Here is a 12,415-nt window from a genome sequence, read left to right as displayed (position 1 = left end):
AAAATGTTTAATTAAGGGACTTTACCTAAAGCAAGTTTCATAGTTAGGGAAGCACTTTGTGTCTTTAAATTTCCAGGACATTATACCCAGTTCTGTGCACATCTGACTTCCTGAATTAGTTGCTTTCTATGTTAAAAGTCTGTCTTGCTTTGGAAAAAAAAAAAAAAAGCCTGGAAATTTTACTTGGGATATTTTGTTTGTTATACATGTAATGTGCTGTTTGCAAAATGCCTGTATGTTGCATAATAGTTATTTTGTCTACTGTTACTTTCTTAAGGAAAAAAAAGATTCTATGCCAAAAATTAAAACTTTAGGGCTGTGATATCTACCAAGACAAGACTTGTGTTACCTGCAACATTGATTTTTATGTGTTCCAGTTCCAGTAAGGCAGATGGATCACAATAAAGTGTCTCTCTATCACTTTTCCCAAGGAATAAAATTACAGTTTCAAAAGCGATCATATTCCCACAGAAAAATCTGAAGGATGATCTTAAGCTTTTTTGAAATCTCAAATTGCATATATCTGCATTCTCTTGCCTTCTTGTAGAAACCAAAGCTTCCTAAGCAAACACTCCCCTGTGTTTTGAATAGCTTGGTTTGGATGGGTTTAGTTGAGGAAATTAGTATTAAATTGCTGTTTTAAAAAACCCTCCAACATTTTCTTGGCTGTTCAGTAGAAGAGAACAGGGCCTGAGGGTTGTGATATAAATGTACTGGTTTCTTTTTTCACTTCATTCAGTAGCAAAGTGTTGAATCATCAGTTTCAGCTCAGCCTGCTTTTACAGCAAACTATTTTTGAGGTTTAGTAACATCTCAATTTTGGATGAATACTTGGGGGTTTTATTATTATTTTCTCTTTTTAGTTGATTCTGGTGGTAGGAACACATTCCTATGGGTATATAGTTTGTCATAGCCAATTACATAATGAAGATGACACACAAAGTGGTAGTATCTGGAAAAAAATACAACAATCTTACCTTAAAGTGGATTATCCATCAGTTTTGCTCAATATATAATATCAGTAGGGCAGATATAAATATAGCTCACATGCTGTTCTTTAATGCAACTGCTTAATATCAAGACATGGATCCAGTATTTTGGTTTTAATATAATTGCAATCTAGGATAAAATGCTCAGAAATCACCTTCTTGGGTTTCTTGACTACTCGGTTCTCAATTTTAGATGTTACTCTTGACAGCAGTACTTAAAACTTAACCAGTGGTTCACAATCCACTTTACAAGCCTGTTCATTGAAACATTTGCAGCACATTTTCAATGTCTCAGGTTTTTAATGCATGTTATTGGGGGCTTAATGAAGAGAGATACTTAAAATAGTAGTCTGAGGGTATTTTCTTCGTAAGCAAATGTTGGTATGTTTTCCAAAGAAAGATTATGTGTTTAAATAACTTATAGATTATATAAGGTCAGAGTGTTTGCTCAGAACTTTTCAGTGATTTCTCTTCCACCAATGAGACAATTGGTTGAAAATTAGAATTCTGTCTTGCTTTAAAACACTTATGTAACATTTATGAGTAATGGAGATTGATTTTTGAGCGAAGAATAGAAGTATATCCAACACATATGTGGTTCAGAATACTGTCTCACTATGGTGAAATATGCAGATGAAAAAGAATTTGGATGGTGTTTTCTATTTGAAATTATCTCATCAGTGATACCAACTGCTACCTTTAATTTCTTTTTGAAAATGACTGTATTTTGCATTATTTGATATGCCTAAGAAAGCAAACATATGCTGCCATATGTGGTTAATGTTATCATTGAAATCTTTGTATTAAGCCAGTCTTGTATATGTTTGTTATTCTAAAGCAAGCTAAGTACTTTTCATTTTCTAGCACTGTTTATAAATGTGGTTTACATAATGTGATGAATCTAACATCAACTGCACAAAGCTGCCTTGGAGCCTGCCCATCACATTTCAATAACATGACATATTCATTTCATGCTCACAACCGGTCCATGTGCGGTGTGGTCACATATTTTGGTTTAGTTAAATTTTGGCTCTTCTCAGGCTGGACTACACCATTTATCCAGCTGAGTATACAAAATCTGCCCTTCAGCTTCTTGTAGTTCAGTTTGACTCTTCAGTATCTATATATAAATGCATTTAAAATCTTTTTTTTTATCATCATGCGTGAATCAACTTTTGCTTCTTAATAGTTTTTAGCATGTTTTTGCCAGATGACTTAAAAACTGCATCAAAATGCAGTTTCCTTTGCAGTAAAAGTCCTCAGTCTCTGATGTTTGTTAGCAACACAGCAATACTACAGGGCGGGTCATAACTTGCATTATTGAAAGCTTGTGTACAAAAAGAGCCATAAAGTGAAGTGTACATGTCTGTATATCCATAGGGTTGTCAGACTCATCATGACTTTTGTGGATGCAAGGATGTGCTGACCTGGAATGAATGGAGAGGCAAAACATCACCTGAAGGATTTTTCACCCTTGCTGACAGTTTCTGTTGCTTCTGGAACATCACTTAACTTTGTTCTGTCTTAGGCTACAGATTAATATGAATTCCTCAGTATGGGAATGCCAATTTCAGAAGCTCCCACCTGGCTTATTCCCACCTTGATGCTCTTCTCCTTGGTCCTGGGAAAGGTTTGTGCACTAAACTGGATCAGGAAACTGCTTTGCCTGATCACTCAAGGTCTTGAAATTAGTTTGGGTGCCAGTACATGTCAATTATCAGTTGTGCTTGTGATGGTGCTCACAGGTTTGGATGATGTGACATGGCATTTTTATGGAATATGGGTATTTATCTGCCTTAGAGACATTGAAAACACCAGACATTCTTTCACGGAAAATCAAACAGTAGTTAAAATCAAAAACTCTGCAACCAGTGCCAAACTGCTGAATCACTCCAACAATAAGTTCTAAAGGAAAATTTTCTGTTCCGGAATACTAACTGGACCGAAAACAACATTTTCTCAGAGGGTATCGAGCACTTACTCTGCCAAAGTTTAACAATGCCTTAAAAAAAAAAAAAACAAATCTTGATCACCTGCAAATGCTAAATTTCCTCCATTTTCCCTTAGGTTTTACCAAAGAGGATAGATTTGGGTAGATTCCTATTGTTCAGAACATAAAGGCAACGCTTAAAATGGGGACTGTCATTAAGTTCCAGTGAGTTGTTAGTTTTAAGAAAAAAGAAATGTGGACATCTTGTCCAGAAAAAAATATTTAAAGCATATTAGAGTAAAAAGATAATATTGTTTAATTTGGAATTAGTTTTTCTGAACTTTACTTATCAACAAAAGTACTTTATAGTAATTAAAAATACAAAGACCCAAAAGAAGATGACTTTGACTCAGTTTGTGATTGACTGCTAGAAGTGGAAGCAGTGAATATCACTTTCCTGAGACAGTAATTAACTACAATTTGCACTTCTTTGTCTAAAGAAGAACCTGAGTCTGTAAATGTTTGCATGTTCTTTGAGCACATCTGTTTTGTAGATGGAAAAAGTAACAAGGTCTCTAGGAAGGTCTCCAAACTCAATTTGTTTGCAAGTTTTGAAGTACACAATTTTTCACTTTGGAATACTAGAAATTAAAGCACTTCTTTCATTACTCATCATTAGTATCACTACTAATAATAAGGAAGGTATACTCTGATTCAAGAAGTGATTTCCCTGTCATATTAATTAACTCAGCCTGTGTTCAGATCTGTGTTTCTATCTGTGGGAATTTTCTGGGAGGGCTTCATTTGTTTCCCATCAACACAAAAGCAGTAAATCTGTCATGCAGAGTTGGGTCTAGTTCTAAGTACTCCCAAGAAATTGGGAGCCTTCTGAAAAAGTCTGATTTACTTTTAGCTAATGACTGCTGCTACAGTTTTTGGATTACTTTCTCATAATTATGCTACTTTTAAATTGTCGATAATATGTAATCTATATTATGTTCCAGTGGGCATTTTTTAAAAGGCAATTAAATTTGCTTTAATCACTTCTTTGCCATGAAGTGTTTTGTTGATTTTTAGCATTCATTTTTCCCCCTTTCAGGTGTAGGGGAAAATCACAAGTAAGTCCTATCACTATATTTTTTTTTAATGGAAAATGAAAAAAATAGGAAGATAAAGACTCCTAAATTAAGCCAAAAGACCATGTAGAAGCTAGCAGAGAAGGATTGTCAGACAGATGTTCTAATACACTATTTTCAAAGGTATTTGTTTGCAAATACCAGGAGTGTGTTAGTTAAGAAGCTTGGTACTATGGATGGGTTTGCACTGCTTTTTGTCAGAGACAGAAGCTCCTTTTACCACTCAGTGGAAATATTTACGTAAACTGAAAGAAAACATATGTCATAATTGCATATTAACTTGTGGTATGGAAAAGAAGATCTTTTTTGTAGAGCAATTTGTAATGTAAAGGGTATTATTTTCTTCTTGAACACTTGTATTCTACAAAGGATGATTTCCATTTGATTTTACCACATCAGAACAAAAGAGCCTTCACTTTAGAAAGTAATTTAAAAATGAATACCTTTTATTTTGTTTAACAGGCAATTTCATAGAACCATAGAATGGTTTGAGCTTGAAAGGATCTTAAAGATCATCCAGTTCTAACGCCCTGCAATGGGCATTTCTCAGCATTTAATTCATACTGTGACTATACTTCTGCTTCATGGTCTGTTAGAAATTCTATTTTTTCCAATTAATCCATAAGATGTACATCTACTCACATAAAATCAGAGGATGTTCTTTGTTCAGGCTGGAAAGAAATTAAATTCAGCTAAAATACTGTTTCAGTCTTTTAAGGCTTTACCAGAGGCTCTGAAAATAGCCGTCACAATAAATACAGAATACAGGCAATGCAGATTAATTTGAACCCATATGTTGTCAAGAAAGACAGTAATTATTTTGAAGTTTCCAATATTAAAACTAGACCAACACTAAAGAAGTCAGTGGGTGGCAAGTTCTAAACAGAAGGAATATTTCATGAAACATTTATATTTCAGCTGTGGAAACGTGCAAGAAAGTGAAGTGGATTTAAATGTTTCATATAGACCCAAAAAGTAATTGGTTTAATTGAAAGAGGAAAAGTCTTGATTCCTGAGTTCTTTGTCATAACAGCCAAAGTGAGCTGGAAAAAAAGGGAAAGTTTTCCCTGGAAGACTTGTAGTGAATAACCTGAGTAACTCCAGAACCATCCTGCATTAGAGGGAACCCATAGATGTTTATACAGAACTGTCAGTGAAAAGGGGTTGAGAACCACAAAATGCTCCCAAGGGCTGCCATTCCCTGTCAATTATAAGGAACAGAATTTGTGAGGCCATAGGATGAGAGGTAATGGCATAGCCAACTTTCAGGGGTTTGGAGAAATTGCTGCGAAAAAAATAAGTACATTTCAATCCTTTTTCCTAATTTTATTCCTTTAAAAATATTATTACATAACTCAGGAGATTCTTGTCTTTGTTGATAGTGTTGTTGAAGATCTAATATTTCCACAGCTGTGTTCAGCATTGCTCCTTTGAGAAAAATATCTGTCTTGTGGAAAAAATAAGTCAGTTTTTATGCATTACTATCATATGAAAAACTCTCACAGAGAAACATAGATTTGTTTCAGTAGTATTGCATGGAAAACCTACAGATTTCTGTGTGTATGTCCATAATACTGCACACTTGGAATGAAAGATCTTTTCACTGAATTAACAGAACTGCTTCAAAGTGCTTTGTAGGAAACAGTGTGTTATGAGGTAGTCTGAATAACTCACTTTATCAAAGTTACATTAATATAAATAACAGACTAAAGCAGAAGTAATGAATCAGATGTTTGCATTCAATAACTGTGTGGAAATCTGCATCCTGCACAAAGAATTAAACACCAAACAGATGGAAATTCTAGCAAACTATGGTAATTGTTTACTCAGTGGCTGTAGGAAGTTCCTTACATAACAGACTATTAGGGAAGAAATTACAAGGTAAATGGTTTTTAAGATGAACATTTTAAATAATCCATCTCTGGATGCTTTAATTTACTTTAATCCTTAAATCCTTGGGGGAAAAAAGACTATTTATTGAATGGAGCCAGGATGGCTCAAGCAGACTGGAAGATTATTATCTGGGGAGGATTCTCTCAACTCTTGAGTATTTTGCTCACTTGTAGAGGCTACAGGGAATGTTTGTGTCCAGTGTGGCTGCAAAGCCTTAGGAATGGACATGGAGCCCTGGGCAGGAACATCACTGGCCTTTATGGGGAAAGTGAATAGCACAGCCTCTGTACCTCCCAAATACCAGGGGATTTTTTGAGTCCAGCCTAAGGTTATTAGACCTTATCATAAATAATCAGGCATTTCCCCCAACTGCCTTGCTCCTAGTAGCCAGAATAGTTTTGCATAATATATGCTCTTGTAGAAAAGAAAGAAATTTTTATGAAGGAAGCTGCAGTCTGGGAAGAGACATTGTTCCTTTTTCTTGACATTGATATGATCTTCAAATTAATTGTAATGCACAATATTTCCTAAGCTGAAAAAATTGCAGTTTATGAACACAGAGCTTTGAAGTCAATGCCCCAGATAAACCTTATTACCCATAGAAATCCCATGTGAAAATAAGTGAAGATTGCTGATTTTAGTCACCAGGACAATTGATTTAGGGGTAGCCCTCTGTATTCCCACTGAGAGGCATTAGTGAAGGACAGACCTGTAGGAAATACAGCTCAAACTCTGCTGTTGGTTTTAGTGAGGGGCTGAAATGGTTCGTGTGAGCTTTGTGGGCTCATACAACAATGTTCAGCTACTGGGCCATGGCAAGAGGTGAAGTTGCCCTCAGCCTCCAGCCCATCTACCTCTCTGTTCAAATGAGTTTATCCTTTGTAACCATTATTATTGTTGTTGTTGTTGTTACTCCCCCTTATTATCCTGTATTACCTTGCAACACCCCACCGTGGGCATTTTTACCAGACTTGACTGCAGAGCAGAGGCAGTCGTGTGCTGCTCCAAGGAACTCCAGAGCAAAGACCAGATTGTGTGTTGGGAAACTTTATGAACTGTTCACAGGCTGATAAAGTCAGTGAATATTTATGGAAATGTGGAGGATTCTGTCCAGCAGCAGTTAGGCAGGATGAGGAAGGATCAGGCTGGGCTCTCAGGGAAATGCATGAGCAGGACTGTCCCGGCCCAGGTCAGAGCCCAGCTCAGCCAGTTCCCCAGCTTTGACAGTGACATGTCTACTGAGAAAGGGCATTGCTGTTTCTGGGCTGTTGGGGAATTTGAAATAGGAAAGCCTTATAAATAGGATTGCCTGGCAAAAGATTTAGAAAATACAGAGATTGAGATGGTAACAAGTTTTGAGATACCAAACCTTAGTTACTGAACAACTAGAAAACAATAGTGCAGCCAGGATGAAGACAATCCCCCCTTCTGGTTGAACACTGCCCTTACCTACAGATAGGTCCAAAGGTCAAATGGACTTTTCTATCTCACCCCAATGTGTGCTTCATCCCACATCTGTAACCCTCCCCTGAAGCATCAGGTGTCTGACCCCATTGGCCTAAGTATTGTTCCAGCCCATCTTGAAGCCCCCTGATAAGGAGTCCCTGAGGAGCCAGATGCCCTCTTGGCACTTCTGTTCTCCTGGAACTCCCCCTCTCCTGGAACATCCCCTCCCTCCTGGGATCCTCTCACCCTCTACCCCTTGCCTCTCCCTTCCCCCACTCCCTAGGGCCTGCCACGTGTCACCCCTGGTGACTCCAAGCAGGGCCTTTCACCCTCTCTAATAAACCAGATATTCTAAGAGCAGCCTTCAGAGATCTCTCATCTCCATCCATCCAAACCGTCCTGGAGTCCAGCGTCCTCACACTGGGCTTCCTTTGCTTCCATTTTTTTTGAAGCAATGTAAAGCTGTGGTTTTGGGACGGGTGTTTCATTTAGTTTTGAGATTCACCCTGAGGTAGTTTGGCTTTTTTCTGCCATTCCCAAGGGGGTGGCTGGAGCTAAGTCAGGAGAGGTTTATGTTGGATATCAGAAAAGAGGGTGCTGGGCACTGCCCAGGCTCCCTAGGGACAGGTCACTGTCCCAAGGCTGCCAGAGCTCCAGGAATGTTTGGACAACACTCCCAGGCACAGGGTGGGATTGTTGGGGTGTCTGTGCAGGGGCTGAATCAATGATCCCCATGGATCCCTTCCAAGTCAGAATACTCTGGGATCCTTTTGAAACTGATCAAACATTATCCAGTTGAGAGAAGCACATTTACTGCGCGAAAAAGTTGATACCATAGAAGTAATGAATCTGTTGGTTTACTTTTGCTTTACAAACTGAAGTATTTTGGTATCATAAAAGGGGTAATTTATTATTAATTGGTTTCTGGGGTGGTCAAAATGTTCTATGCAGTACTCAAGTCTCTTAAGTTCTTTCAGAGACACAGAATGGTGCAGAATGTGTTCTTAAAGGTAATTTAGTGACCCAGTAACTCTTGCATGATGTGGAATGGAAGATATTTATGAAGAGTTCTGCTCGATGGTCTCTCTTCACGTCTTAAATTGAAAATTAAAGAACAGTGCTGTGTCTTTATGGGTCTCTCCTGATGGAATTTTAATGTAGAACAGGGTGTCTGTTAGCAAGGAACATTGCATCTGTAATGAGACTTTGTAACCTGGTTATTGGGAACATTAAACACTATTTGTAAAAAAATTGTTCAAATTATACTTGCAGGCATTTGAACATAGCTTCTTGGTACCTGACTTGTATAAAACTTAGGAGTAGGATGTTAATTTATTGGGAAAATAAAAAGCTAGATTCATTTTGATCATATGATTGTTTCTTAATGTGGAAAAAGAAATCTGTTTAATACATTTTAGAGGTTTTTAAGTGACGTCTTCGCTATTTTAGATGGAAAAAGCGTTCCATTTTTCCACAATACTGTGGGGCCTTGAGACTGAACAGCGGTTGTTGACATCTTTAAATCAGAGCTCTTATTTCACATGTCTGCTGTTTTTTCCCCATTTAAAATGGTCTTCAGTGTGCCAAGAGAAGTAAAATTAAAGCCCTGAAATAGTTTGGAATTCAATGGTAACTAACTGTAAGACATGGGTCATGTTACTAAAGATGCAATAAAAGCAGGGATCTCTTTTGTTCATTATAAAACAGAAATGTGTGTCTTCTGAGCAAGTCCAACATATTATTATAAATCTTTTTGCATGGATGTTTGTACCGTTTTCACTTTACAAGAAGACAGTAAGACTGTTACGCAGGGCTTCTTCCAAATGAGGGTTGGTTACACGGTTCACTAAACCTTTAAATGCTTCCTGCAGCCAAAACCAGCTTTAAAGGAAATCTCTTTAAAAACATTCACTATTTCCAAAGGGTTGGCTTCACTTCTGTGGTTGGGATGTTCTGCAAGGTGGCCATGGTGTAGTTCTGACCCCTTAGAGCACTGATTTGACCTGAAGTTTGGTCTTCCAAAACCCAATCCATGACTTCAGCGAGGAGAGGTGGTGTAGAAGTTGTATCAGATATTGGTACCTCAAGTTCTTTGTTGTTTTGACACTGGTTAGTTGTTTGAGGCTGTAAATCCAAAGCAGGTCCCTGGGGTTGCACTTCCAACTGAGGAGAGATTTTGAAGCTTCCTGAGGAACCTTCCAGAACATGAGAAATTGTATTGGTCTGCAAACCCATGGTCAGCAGAGTTGCTCTCTGCAAACTGCTTCTTGCAGAAAGTTACAGGGATAGTGTGTAAAATTATTTTGATAGTATTTACTCATAATTTTACAATTTTTCAGTCTATAGACTTGTCTGAAAATTGTATACATTGGAATATAAACAAAGTACTTAAATGAGAAAATGCTTTCTCAGGAGAGTTTCCACCAGTTAACGCTGGTATTGCCACATGGCACAAATGATAAACTGTTTATTTTCTTGCTGTGATGTAACTGTTTATGAAGTTGTGATTTGAAAGCGCTTTAAAGTTCATCAATTTCTTTCAGTAAAAGCCCAAATTTTTGGTAGAAAAATGTTAACATTCTGTTTCCTCGTTCTGATAGTTATTTTCTTTTAGTGTGCTAAGAGGTTTTTGCAGTAAGTGCAAGCATGATGGATATTTCAGAATTGAAATTCAGAAATTACATCAGCTACTCTCTATAGTGTTACTACTGTAAGAGTAAAATTCACTTGGTCACGGGCAAATAGAAAGCAAGTGGTCACACAGCAACTCCTTTTCAGGGCAGAGTGATTTGTAGCTTTGTTGTGGAGGGATCTGTGTTAAATTGAAATGGAAAGTGGAGAAGGGCAAATAGCATGAATTCAACATTTTTGGGGTCTCAGAGATTCATATAGCCTCAACACATAGGCATTAATAATGAAAATCTCATTTTTGGAGGTATTTGATGCCTTTATTTTTCTGAGGTTTTTGTGCGGTTTTTGTTGAGTTTTTTTCCCTAAGAAAGCTCTTTTACCTTTCTTAGAGAAAACATTACCTCTAACTGTTCCTTCAATTTCAGAAAGCTGTCCAAGCTTCCATGGAAACAACATTATTCTTTTGGAGACCTCTACAGTTTTTATCATACCAGAATCGCCTGTCCCTGGCTCAGGCAGATACTCCAAGTTCCATTATAATTTCCCCAGTAAAAACAACAATATCTTCTTTACCTTTTCTATTAATTTGGTGATAACCAGAGGATGTCTTCTGTTCCATTTCAATTTATATGGTATTTAGCAAATCTTGTCAAAATTCTGATGTGGGATACTTGAGCCAACAATGCAAGTCACAACTTAGAAATCTAACTGAGATTCTAAACTCCCAGAAATCCTCTTATGCCACAAAGCATTGTGGTTCTGGAATTGAATATTGAATCCTAACCTTTCCTATTCTGGTCTCTTACTGACTGTAAAATATCTTTCCCTCTTTAGTTTCAACATTCATACCTTGTATTCACATCTGTTTACCTTGCATTTGTCTCTGGCTGAGTTACTGAAAACATTATATTCAGGGTTTTTGCTGTACTGTAAGCAGTTTCCTCTCAGAAATGTTTTAAAAATTCTGATGGGACATCTCTGCAGTTACAGAAAGTTGCAGTTGGTTCACTCTTGAATTTATCTATGAATAGAAGTCATCTGCATCTGTGTGTGGAGAACAGGAGAAATAAGAATGCTGCTATGCATCTCCCAGATCCCATTGCCTAGCAGAAATGTTACTGGATTGGCTTAGCAGGATCTCCTTCAAAGCAATTCTCTTCAGGGACTTGCCATGAAGGCTTTCCCAATATTCATACTATATCTATATCTATATATCTATATCTATATCTATATATACACGCATACACACTATTTCGCAAGAATTCTGAGTCTGACAACAAGCAAACAAGCAAAACTATTATTCCATTCTCAATCCAATGGCCTTCTCAAAATATGTTCATTTCCAATGTAAGCTTGCAAAAATTATTATTTGCTCAAGTATATTTCAGAGAATAAACTAACTACAGTCGTTTTATGTTGAGCTGCCCGTGCATATTTTTATTGTACTGGTGGCCAAAGATTCCAAACTTGTTCCCATGTTTTTCTTGACCAAGAATTCTCAGGTCACTGTGTCCTAGAGTCACAAGCTGTAAAATTGTGACAATCCCATTTACTTTGTTTATAAAATTCTTTCAAGCTCACTGTTTAGAATTGATGAGAGTTTTATAGTAAAGCTCATTCCACTTCCAATATAATTGGCCATTTTGAAGAGTGGATTTGAGGTGCTTCCATTTGACATACAAAAATGTTGTGTAAGTAAGCCTGTGTATTTCTGAAGTGAGCAAGCACACACCCATTTGTTGTGTCCTTCATCCCTTGGCTTCTTTCTTGGTCTCCTGCCTCTGCTACTGCTGTGCTCCATTTCAAGAACATTTTTCCTTCATTCTCTGTCTCACTACTGGAGCTTTACTTTGGCATTGTAACTTCACTTCAGGTCACATTCCACTGCTGAGGGCTTCTCGTAGGAACAACTTCCACAGTGTGATGTCAGGCAAGCTTGATACTCATTGTACTAAACTCACAAAGGAATAATCTTAGTCAGATTAGTTGCATAAAGTTCACTTTTATGGTATCTTAATAGTGAAAAAGCACACCTTGGAGAAAAAATATGTTAATGGTCGCAATAAATCTTGATGCATCTGTATTTTAGTGGTGTTGTCCCATGCAAATCCAGTGGAGAATTCCTTTTGGGTCTTATGACTCTGAATGTTTGATAAGAGAAGAATTCTACTTGAATTAAAATACTTGCGGCAATATGTGGTGTCTTGCTTAAATTTATTAGAAGACTACACATCCTGTACTGTGTAAAAATCTAACTATGGTAGAGATGAGTGGAACCTATTACTGTGACTTTTAAAATAATTTTTAGAAATTAAAATATGCTTTGTTTAAAAAAAAAAAGCATCCAGATAGAAAAATTAACTGCTCATTCCTCTAGTTCATCAGAATGT

General features: G+C 37.1%; 1 protein-coding gene across 4 annotated transcripts in view; it reads left to right on the top strand.

The window, feature by feature from the left end:
• Window positions 1-12,415, top strand: part of CENPP (centromere protein P) — a 114,109-nt gene that overhangs the window by 68,746 nt on the left and 32,948 nt on the right. The window lies entirely within an intron of this gene.

The sequence above is a fragment of the Lonchura striata genome, chromosome 12, assembly GCF_050655825.1.
Source record: "Lonchura striata isolate lonStrDom1 chromosome 12, ASM5065582v1, whole genome shotgun sequence".
Taxonomy (NCBI): domain Eukaryota; kingdom Metazoa; phylum Chordata; class Aves; order Passeriformes; family Estrildidae; genus Lonchura; species Lonchura striata.
Note: the sequence above shows the minus strand (reverse complement) of the source record. Positions and strands in the feature narration are given on the sequence as shown.